Genomic DNA, 10,847 nt, shown 5'->3' with positions numbered 1-10,847 from the left:
CTCTGACCCCGGGTAGGGCATGTGTAGGAGGCAACCAATTGATGTGTCTCTCTTAAATGGATGGTTAAATTCATTTAAATTTACTCACATACTTACTATTTCCACAGCTATTTGTTTCTTCCTAAAATGTATATCTAAAATGCCATCTGGGGATTTTTTTTTCTTTAATTTGAAGAACACCCCTAGTGTTTCCTTTAATCTACTTTTGTTGGTGATCTACTCAATGACTTTATTCTCTATAAAAGAATTTACCCTAGCTGGTTTGTCTCAGTGGATAGATCATTGGCCTCCAGACCAAAGGGTCCTGGGTTCTCTTCCAGTCAAGGGCAAGTACCTCCATTGCAGGCTCTCTCTGGGGGCCCTGGTCAGGGTACATGCAGGAGGCAACCAATTGAGGTGTTTTTCTCACATTGATATTTCTCTGTCTTTCTCTCTCTCTTCCACTCTCTCTAAAATTCAATGGAAAAATATCCTTGGGTGAGAATTTAAAAATGTTCTTTTCAATTTTATTTTTGAAGGACATTTTTATTGGATAGAGAGTTATAAATTGGCATTACTTTCATTATTTGTTTAAGAAGTTATATTTTGCTTTAATTCTTATTGTTTTGAAAGTTAATTTATTTTTTATCATGATGCTTTAGAAATCTTATCTTTAATTTGGATTTTGACAGTTTTACTATGGGCACCTACATATGAACTTTTGTTTTCTTTTGGGGATTATAAGGGTTTCTTGAATCTGTTACTTATTATCTATTTCCTATTTTTATATTTACCAGTCATTATCTATGCACACATTGCTTCTTCCCCACTTTTCTCTCATCTATCTTGGGGGCTTCTGATATTCTAAGTACACCTCTATTTTATTTTATTTTTTAAATTTTTTACTTCTTTATCCCTCTATGATTCATTTGATATATTTTCTTCTGATATATTTCAAATTGCTAATTCTCTTGTAACCTGTTTAATCTGCTATTATACCATCCTTTAAGATCTTTATTTACTGTATTTTAATTGTAAAACTAGAGGCCCGTTGCACGAAGAGATTCGTGCAATAGGCCTTCCTTCCCCTGGCTGCCGGCACTGGTTTTCCTCCGGCACCCGGGACTCAGGCCTTCGCTCCGGCTGCAGTGGAGAAGCGAAGCCTCTTCAGCCTCAGTCTTCGATCCACGCCTGTGTATGCAAATTAACCGCCATCTTTGTTGGGTTAATTTGCATACTCTCCTGATTGGCTTGTGAGCATAGCGGAGGGATGGTCAATTTACATGTTTGTCTATTATTAGGTAAGATACCAATTTGTTTATTTTATAGTTTATATATTTGTACAAAAGCATAATCTTGTATTTCATCTCAAACAAATAAGTTTAGTTATTTCACAATCTGTACCTGATAATTACATCACCTGGATGTAATTAGTTTTTGAGTTTAGTGTGATGAATGGCATATAAAATTAAAACCTAAGATTATGTTGTTTTACTCCCAAAGCTGTTTATGTTTGCTTCTGTTCTTTAATGTGTCCCCAGGCCCCAGGAGGAATACTGCTTAGCTCCACAGGTCTTTAGAGCAGTCAGCAGCAAAAGAGTGGCTATAAATGCTAGTCTCACCACTGTAATTTTTCTTTTTAGGTAAATATTATATTTTTCTTTTTTCCCCCCCACAATATTTTTAAAAATATAGCTTTAACAATATGATTTCTTCCAGCAGATAAATTTCATATTTTGTCTTTTATTCAATAGAATTTATCCAAATTATCTTTAAAGTAAATGATTCCATGATTTATAAAAAATATTTTGTTTTCTTTAAATTTTCTAGATCTATAAAATGTCATGGTATTTTCAAAATTAGCATATGTAGTATTATCACAGAATCAAACGGACAACTACTTTATTGTGTTTCCATTATAACTTAACCCTTGTGCATGATTGTAGGTGAGTTGTACTGGAGAGAAAAAAATCAATTCCAAAACAAACAAAAAAAGTGTGTATGTATGCTTTAGACTACTTGGAAATTGAAAAATTAATAATGATATCAACTTTTAATTCTTGTTTTGTATTCTTTCTGATTGGGGATTATAATTAATTTATATATTTATCAAAACACATCAGAGATATATTTGTGGTCTTAAGGATGCTGCTAAACCAAAGAATGTATATGTATAACCCATGGACACAGACAATAGTGGGGTGAAGACCTGGGGAAAGGACAGCAGTGGGGAGTAGGGGGATCAATGGGGAAAGAGAGGGGACAACTATAATACTTTAAACAATAAAGATAAATTTAAAAAAAGAAAATTTATCTAAAGAAACAGTCAATATTTTGTTTTTTTTGAGTGACTTTTTGAAGAAAAGAGGTATAAGTACTTTATTTCAATGAAGAATCTCTAAAAAATAAATGACTTGGGGTGATGAACACACAATGCAATATACAGATGATGCATTATAGAATTGCATTATAGAAGTATACAGAAAACTTATATAATTTTATTAACCAATGTAACTCCCCAAATTCAATAAATATATAAATGCATATATTAATTAAAATCATTTTATCTTAATTTATAAAGATTTAATTAACCAATATTATTTATTTCATATCTCATAAATTTAGGAGACACCAAAATAAAATGTTGACAGTTTAATAGAAAAATAATTTTATAAACTAAACAAAATAAATTATAAAATTACTAAATGAAATATGCTGAGGCTATTTTTTGAAAATTGCATTATAAATGATTCCTATATTCACTCCCAAAATCCTTAAAAATATTTTATCTCAATATACCTAAATATGTGTGCCTCTGATTATGAGATTTTGCCCACAGCAAAATTATAGCAATGTCAACTACTGGGTGTAAATTGAAATCATTCCTAAAAAAAATAGGATAATGAACTCTGACATAAAGACTGAGATGAGATTTACTAATCAGATCACTTAGCAACGGCTAATGAGGAGGCCATCATGCCAATTTATTCCCCAAATCATATAATCAGCTGAAGTATCATAACCAAATTAGAAGCTATAATGATTATCCAAAGAATAACACAGCAATGTGAAACTGCCCAGTCCATCTTAGAATTGTGGTTTGGTAAAGAAAAGTAACCTTAAAATTGTAAATGTTTGAGAGCTTAAGAGGGTATTGTGAGTTGTGTGATGTGGATTCAAAAAAAATTTTTAGCGGGGGATTATGAGTTTATTTGACCCCAAATGACTACATAGGCCAGGAAACAAGGTCTCAAATGCTCTCAATTGGGGGAAGGGGGTCCCTATAATCATAAATCCCTGTCAGTGTCCATTTATCTAGTATATTTCTTAAAATTATCCAGTATCTATAAGATTATTTTTTGTTAAAATCTTGGCTATACAATGTGATTCAATAGTTTTTGCTAGTATTCTGTCAAGCTCAGTAGCTGTTGATCCATTCTTAAACATTTCAAGGAGAAAAATTATGTATTCTCTCCTCTCATCTGTTACATAAAGTTCAAATGTGTTTGTATATGTGTGTCCCTAAAGCTAAAAAGCTCAGACAGTGAACCAAGAACACACTTAAAGAAAATATTTTCATCCACATCACTGACCAACATCATGGGTACACTTAATCATTAAGTGCTAATGATAAAGCAACACTGGTATGTTAACACATACTTTGAATTAGTGTAATCACAGAAATAATATTTTCTTATTAACTTTATTGGGGTGAATTGGGTAATAAGATTATATAGGTTTCAGTTGCACATTTTTGTGATACATGATCTCTATATTGCATTGTGTGCCCACCACCTAAAGTCAAATCATCTTCCCTTACCATATATTTGGTTCCCTTTACCCTTTACTACCCCCATTACCCCCTTCCCCCTGGTAACTACCATACTATTGTCTGTGTCTATGAGTTTTTGTTTGTTTTTCTTGTTTGTACATTTGTTCCTTTCAGTTTTATATCCCACTAGGGGCCCGATGCACGAAATTTGTGTAAGAGGCTTGGCACTCACAACTTTAGATATATGAATAAAATCATATGGTTCTTAACTTATTCTAACTCATTTTGCTTAGCTTGATATTATCAAGGTCCATCTATGTTGTTGCAAATGGTGCTATTTCATCTTTTCTTATGGCTGAGTAGTATTCCATTGTATATATACACCACATCTTCACCCAATCATCTGTCAAAGGTAATTTCCATTATTTCCATGTCTTGGCCACCTTTTTAAAAAGAGCCATGGGAGTAAATTTACATTTTATTTAATTATGCCCATGGAAATCATACATACACATTTGAAAAATAAGTAGTAGCAGTAAACAAATTAAGCTTTTATGCCCTGTGACTATTCAATGTAACTTTTGTGTTTCTAGAAATAATGAACAGTATGTAAATTTATATATGTCAATTTACTTAAAATATGATTAAGTTGGCAAGTAATGTCTAACTCATATTAAATTATATTTCAATTTAAAATTTTATATGGAACCTTTATGTAACCTATCTATATTGATATAAATAGATCATTTTTCTAATTCTAAGGAAAAAAACTGAAAAACTAACTAAATTCCACTTATGGGACAATAGTTTCAGGTATTTTATTTTAATTTATTTAATGATATTATATTTAAACTAAAGAATATTTTCCAAAATACACATTGGGATTTTAAACATAAGATGCTCATTAAATTTATAGCATATAAGCTTTGAGGTTCATAGCAACAAAATATTGACAATTTTACAGCCATTTTATAGAGGATAAATGTTATATTTGTATCTAGTCACATTTCTATATTAATACTTGATAGCATATCAAATTTTTAGAAAAACATAATGGGTACAGGTGCATTTTAAATTGCATCTTTCCATGGATATTCTTCTTATAGAAATGTGATTCTGATTAAAGACAAGGGGTCAGTAGAAGAAAGCAATTTGACAGTAGACTGTCCTTTAAAAATAATATTAATATAAAAACAGAGTGTGGGAATGAGGAGTAGGTGGTATACAACACTGCTAAGAATATTAAAAGAGTCTAATTGGGCAATCAGGAAAAGACAAACAGAAATTAATCAGCATTTCATAATTAACTGATATTCTTGTTAAAATAGTAGAAGTTGTAGTTGAAGACATACCTTGCTTTCACTGCACACTACAACATGTTGCATGACTGAAATTCATTTTCCCCTAAGAGAAACAAATAATGAAAGAAAAATATATCTTCATATATGTTTATCTATGATATATTATATTACATATGTACCATTATTCCTGTTTATTTATGAATGAATAACATATATATTTACACACATATGTTTCTGTTTATTTTATAAATAAATAATGACATAGAGAATACATATTTATGCAAAATATGCATATGATACAAAAGAGAATATGTATGAGTAAGAGATAGAATGCTAACAACTATTATCTCAATATACTAAACTAGATAGAAGAGAAAGCTAATGTTTAAAGCCTACTTCATAAAAGTACTTTAGCCTATTTACATAAGTTCTTCTGCAAATTTCACTGGCAAGTTCTTCCCTGAAACACTATACTGAATAGGGCCACTACAGAATTCTGAGTAAAGTTCAGTTTTTTTTTTTCTTCCTGATTCAAAATCCATTAATTTCCTTTTTACTCTGTGGGTTCTTCTGACCTTTATAATAATGTGAAAAGTATACCAATAATGAAGGGTAAAGATAAAATGAGGTTCTAACCTAACAAAATTTAACTATAATTTTTCTCAAGTAAAATCGAAGTATAGGGTTTAGGTGCCAATTAAATGCTTTTAGGTTGGGGTGTTGCTCACAAGATTGACAATGTTTTTTGCACAAAGTGTTTTTATCATTTTGCCATTACATTTATCATTTTGCAAGCACATTGTCATTAAAATCAAATGAATCTTTAAATTCCAATTAAACAAAATTTATATGTATATTATTTACTCCTTTATTTACCTAAGCAAATCACATTAACATATATTATTACAGTAATCACATAAAAAGTTATTATTAGCAACATAATACAAGTGAAGAAACTGAGGACCAAAAAATCAAAATCAGGTACTAATGACTTCACATTATGACACTCAGTCCTTAAATTAATATCATCTGTCTCCTTCCTAATCATTCTTCTCATGGACAGTGATTCCTAAACTTCCAGTTATAAGTACTAGGGATGTAATAAGTAGCATGTTAAATACAGTTAATGCTGCTGTATGCTACATTTAAATATTGCTGCCCAGCTGGCATGGATCAGTGGTTGAGCATCAACCTATGAACCACGAGGTCACGGTTCAATTCCCAGGTTCGATTCCACATGCGCAGGTAAAGTTGCTAAGAGCATAGATCCAAAAATTATCACCACAATGAAAAACTATCTTTTATAAAAATAGGAGGTGATAGATGTTAACTGAACTCATTGTGACAACCATAACTTACACAGTGTTATATATCAACTAGAGGCCCGGTGCACGGATTCGTGCACTGGTGGGGGGCATGGCCTGAGGGGTTCGGCTCACGGTGGGAGTACCGCTCATCCTGATCAGCCCAGCGGTGCTCCCACTGTGGGAGCTCACTGACCACCAGGGGGCACCTCCTGCATTGAGTGTCTGCCCCTGGTGGTCAGTGCGCATCATAGCGACTGATCGACCAGTCATTCTGGTCGTTCCGCCGTTCGGTCGCTGGGCTTTTATATATACTAGAGGCCCGGTGCATGAAATTCGTGTACGGGAGGGGTGTCCCTCAGCCCGGATGTTCAAGGGGTGTCCCTTGAACATCCCTCTCACAATCTGGAACTGCTGGCTCATAACTGCTCGACTGCCTGCCTGCCTGCCTGATTGCCCCTAACAGCTTCTGCCTGCCAGTCTGATAGCCTACTAACTGCTCCCTTGCTGGCCTGATTGCCTCCAATGTTCTCCCCTTCCGGCCCAATGGCCCCAACTGCCCTCCCCTGCCGGGGTTTGATTGCCCCCAACTGCCCTTCCCCTGCTGGTCTGATCACCCACAACTCTCCTCCCCTGCCACAACCCGCCTTCTCCGCCAGGACCTGCCTCCTCTGCTCAAGGCGGCAGAGACGCAGGAATCGGATTCCTCCACGTCGCACAAAGCCGTAGGACCCCCAGGCCTCACTGCGTGGAATGGCTGCCAGGCCCCATCTCTGCTGTGCACACAGCCATCTTGTGACGGCCATCTTGTGACAACGTGAGGGCGTGACGCCACCTAGGCTATTATTAGTATAGATAGATATAGATTATTCCTGGAAGAAAAAATAAAACTAATGGTAGTAATCAAAGAAAAAATAAAGTATGACATAAATACATAAAATAACTATGCTCAACTTGGATGGAAAGATTTGAAGAAGTTCGTTACTCCCAACAGGAAATAATCATTGAGTTGAATCCTAAAGAAACTGTAAGAGTTAGGCAAACAAAGGGCAAAGAGCAAAAAAATTCTGAATATAATAAGAAGATGCCTCAAAGACCCTGAGCATGAACAAGGTCTGATAGATTCATAGAGTAATGTACAGCAGTTCAGTATGTATATGTGTCATCAGGCACCAATTAGTAAAAAAAAAATCAGGATTGATTACATTTGTAGATTAAGACATATCTATAACCTGAAAAGTATTTGAGGCAAAAATGACATGATCAGAATTCCCTTATAGTGTTACCAGTATGTCTGACCTCACTGTGAATAACAGATTGGAATGGAAGAAAGCCAGAGCAGATGACTATGAAGATACTGTTAGAGTTATGGATGGGAAATATGGATGGATGAACCTACAAAATAGTAATGGATTGTGAAGATATGAATAGTAATATTAGATTTAAAGTGGACTTTAGTAATAATATAAGATCTAAACTGGACCTTTAGTTAGTAGCAAGCTTTGGTTTTCTCATTTTACAGATAAATAGATTGACGTTGGGGATAAACAGTGATTTTACCAAAGTTATATAGCTAATCAATCTCTAAGATAATATGATTACAAACAAATGTCCTAATGTTAGCATTGATGTTTAATCACCTCATTTATCTGAAGCATCAATACAATGGAAATGTGATACAGACTCTGAATGTGAAAGGATAAAGGGGAGGCTCTGAATTCTCCTAGGATCTTAGGGGACATAAGGAAAATCAGAGTTGTATTCTCTGTGGCATTCATTGAGATCAATTAAAAAAAAACAACTTATGTCAATCTGCATCCTGGAATTGAGACAGACTTACTTAGCTCTAATGAGGGCTGTCAGGGAGACTCACAAAGGAGACCTCTAAGAGGGACTGCCCTGTAGTAGTGTGGGGACCTTGGAAGGCTTCCTGACTCTGCGGAGCCCAGAAGCCTGGAGAGGGAGTGAACGTGTATACTGAAGTGTTCCCAGTTCCTACATTTGAAGAAACACACACACACACACTCACACACGCACACACTCCTACTTCTCCTTGGCTATGTCCAGCCTGGCCAGGGAAACAGAGGCGGCTGAGGTCAGAGTTTGAATAGTTAATCCATGCAGAATCACAAGAGTAAAAATGATGTATTATCTACCATCTGCTTGTTAGCCACTGTCCCCCAAAGTCCAACAGTCTGACTGTTTAAATAACAGGCAATGATATTTATTTTCAACATTTGCAGTTGATAATGAAAATTAAATAGTGACACTGCAGAATTCAAATTCATTAAATCAGAAAAAAATGATTTTTTATTCACTGTGGTAAAATTAATGATCGATTGAGTAAGGTGGCCTTGTTTCATCAGTGATTATTTTTTTAATATAACTAAAGAACATTTATTTGTTTTTCACTAAGACTTTATCTTAGCACATAATTAAACTGTCACTACCCCCCACCCCAACTTGAAGAAGGTTTAGTACAGTGAATGTTATAAAGCAGATATGAAGGATTGGAATCAACATTAACTGACAAAGAAAAACTTCTAAGTCATCATAACAATGTTTAAGTAAAAAAAGAGAAAAAAGGGGGGTGATGGGAGTTCAGATTGAACAAGATCCTCACATATCATCTAACACATTCAACCCTGGCTAGAGTGTACCAAAATGGAAACAGGATTACTATAATACAAAACTTCACTACAGACAGCTGTACACAACCCCCAAATGCTTCCAACACAACTATTTCCCGGCCTGTCGGGCCTGTCGACGAAGGAGCACGTAGATCTTCTCTTTAATCCAATCTTTGTTATAAGGCTGGTATGTCTGGGTATCAGCTCAGTAAACAAGACAGCTGAGGTCCGCCAGATCATCAATAAAATCAAACAACTGGCTGATATCATATGTGATAGAGGGGCTGTTGGGATTCATTCTCTTCAGATGTTCTTCATACATTTTACAAACGCCTGCAATGCACTCATTCACTGATTCATAATCAGCATAAGTTCTGCCTTCTGGTCTCTTGGTAGGCTGTACCAGCAAAATGGTGTGAGACATCGCACCAAACTCTTTCGCTGGAGCCGCCCTCGTCAGTGATTATTAAAAGGAATCATTAAATAAAGAAGTTGCCATTATCAGTGTTAGAAAAACGATTAGACAGAGAGCCCTGAACATGGTCCCCACTCTTAAGCCGAGAGTTCCACTCACAACCCTACTCCCATTCTGAAAGAACCGAGCCTCCCCAGAGGACAAGCACCTTTTGATTCTGACTCAAATCTGTGTTGCTGCAGTATGCTACGTATAAGAAGGTGGACGTGTTTTTCTTCTTTTATAAAAGAGATTTTCCAAAAGGCTGAGAATGGAAAATCTGAGTATAGAGTTTAAAATAGGTTGCTATATAGGAAGGGGTGGGAGATTGTGAACTGAGTTCAGGGGAAGAGAGATTTCCACATGGCATTTTGTTCCTTTGAAAGTTAAAGTCCTTTTTCTCTTGAATAGTGCTAAAGGATGAGGAATTAAATAGGTCTCTCTAGGAAGGATTATCCCTTTGTGGAGGCAACTGTCTAACAATAGGTTAGGGCGAATGTGGCCATGTTATTGGAAATGGATTAAGGAATACACTTAGCATTAAAGAATCAGCAAGAAGAAAGGAGGCATATGGCTGGCTACTAGTGGCAAGTTATTAGGAATGTTCTGTAAGCAAACTGCTTTTTTTCATATACTAGATTTCCACCAAGTACCTGCATATGAGGGAAAGCTACTAATCTTTTGGGCTTTCATTTTCTAATTTGTGAAATAGTTAGAATAGTACTTATGTCCTAAAATTATTGTAAGAGTTAAATAAGAATATTTTTAAAAATCCTTGCGTGACTCTTAGCCTAGATTGAATTTTTAAGTATTGCTATACTTTTGTTGTTCCTATTGTAGAAAATTATGCTCATCTTCCACTAATGATTTCTCCAAAAGAGTTGGTGAGGGATAGCCAGGGAGAGAGAGCCCTATTCTCTTAAAATACATTTATCAGGTAGGAAGCCTAGTATTTGTTTTCTTGCCTTTTCTATTTCTGAAAAGTTCCCATCTAATCTAATAAAAGAGAAACATGCAAATTGACTGTCCCTCCGCTACACCCACAAGCCATGCCCAAAAGCCACGCCCACAAGCCAATCAGGATTGAGTATGCAAATAAACCCAACCAAGATGACAGCGGCCATGGAGCTGGAGTGAGCAGAGGCTTGGGTTGCCCCTGGCAATGGAGGAAGCCAAGCTTCCCGCCTGCCCTTGCCAGCTGTGGGCTCCACTCACGGCTACAAAATTTCAATTACAGAAGACAAATAAATCCCAGATACCGGCTTCCAGCAGCTGTGGCCTCTGCTCAAGGAGTGTCTGGGAGCCTGGGTTGCCCGGGGCCATGGCCAGCCAGCAAACAGCCATCAGCCCCTCACCCAGGCTGGAAAGGCATCCCAGTGGGGACCCCCACCCTGAAGGGGGTGTGGC

General features: G+C 35.9%; 1 pseudogene; it reads right to left on the bottom strand.

Moving 5' to 3' along the window:
* Positions 1–9,074: 9,074 nt before the first annotated feature.
* Positions 9,075–9,433, bottom strand: LOC102250871 (annotated as a pseudogene).
* Between the last annotated feature and the right edge of the window lie 1,414 nt (positions 9,434–10,847).

Source organism: Myotis brandtii, unplaced genomic scaffold (assembly GCF_000412655.1).
Source record: "Myotis brandtii unplaced genomic scaffold, ASM41265v1 scaffold53, whole genome shotgun sequence".
NCBI lineage: Eukaryota > Metazoa > Chordata > Mammalia > Chiroptera > Vespertilionidae > Myotis > Myotis brandtii.
Note: the sequence above shows the minus strand (reverse complement) of the source record. Positions and strands in the feature narration are given on the sequence as shown.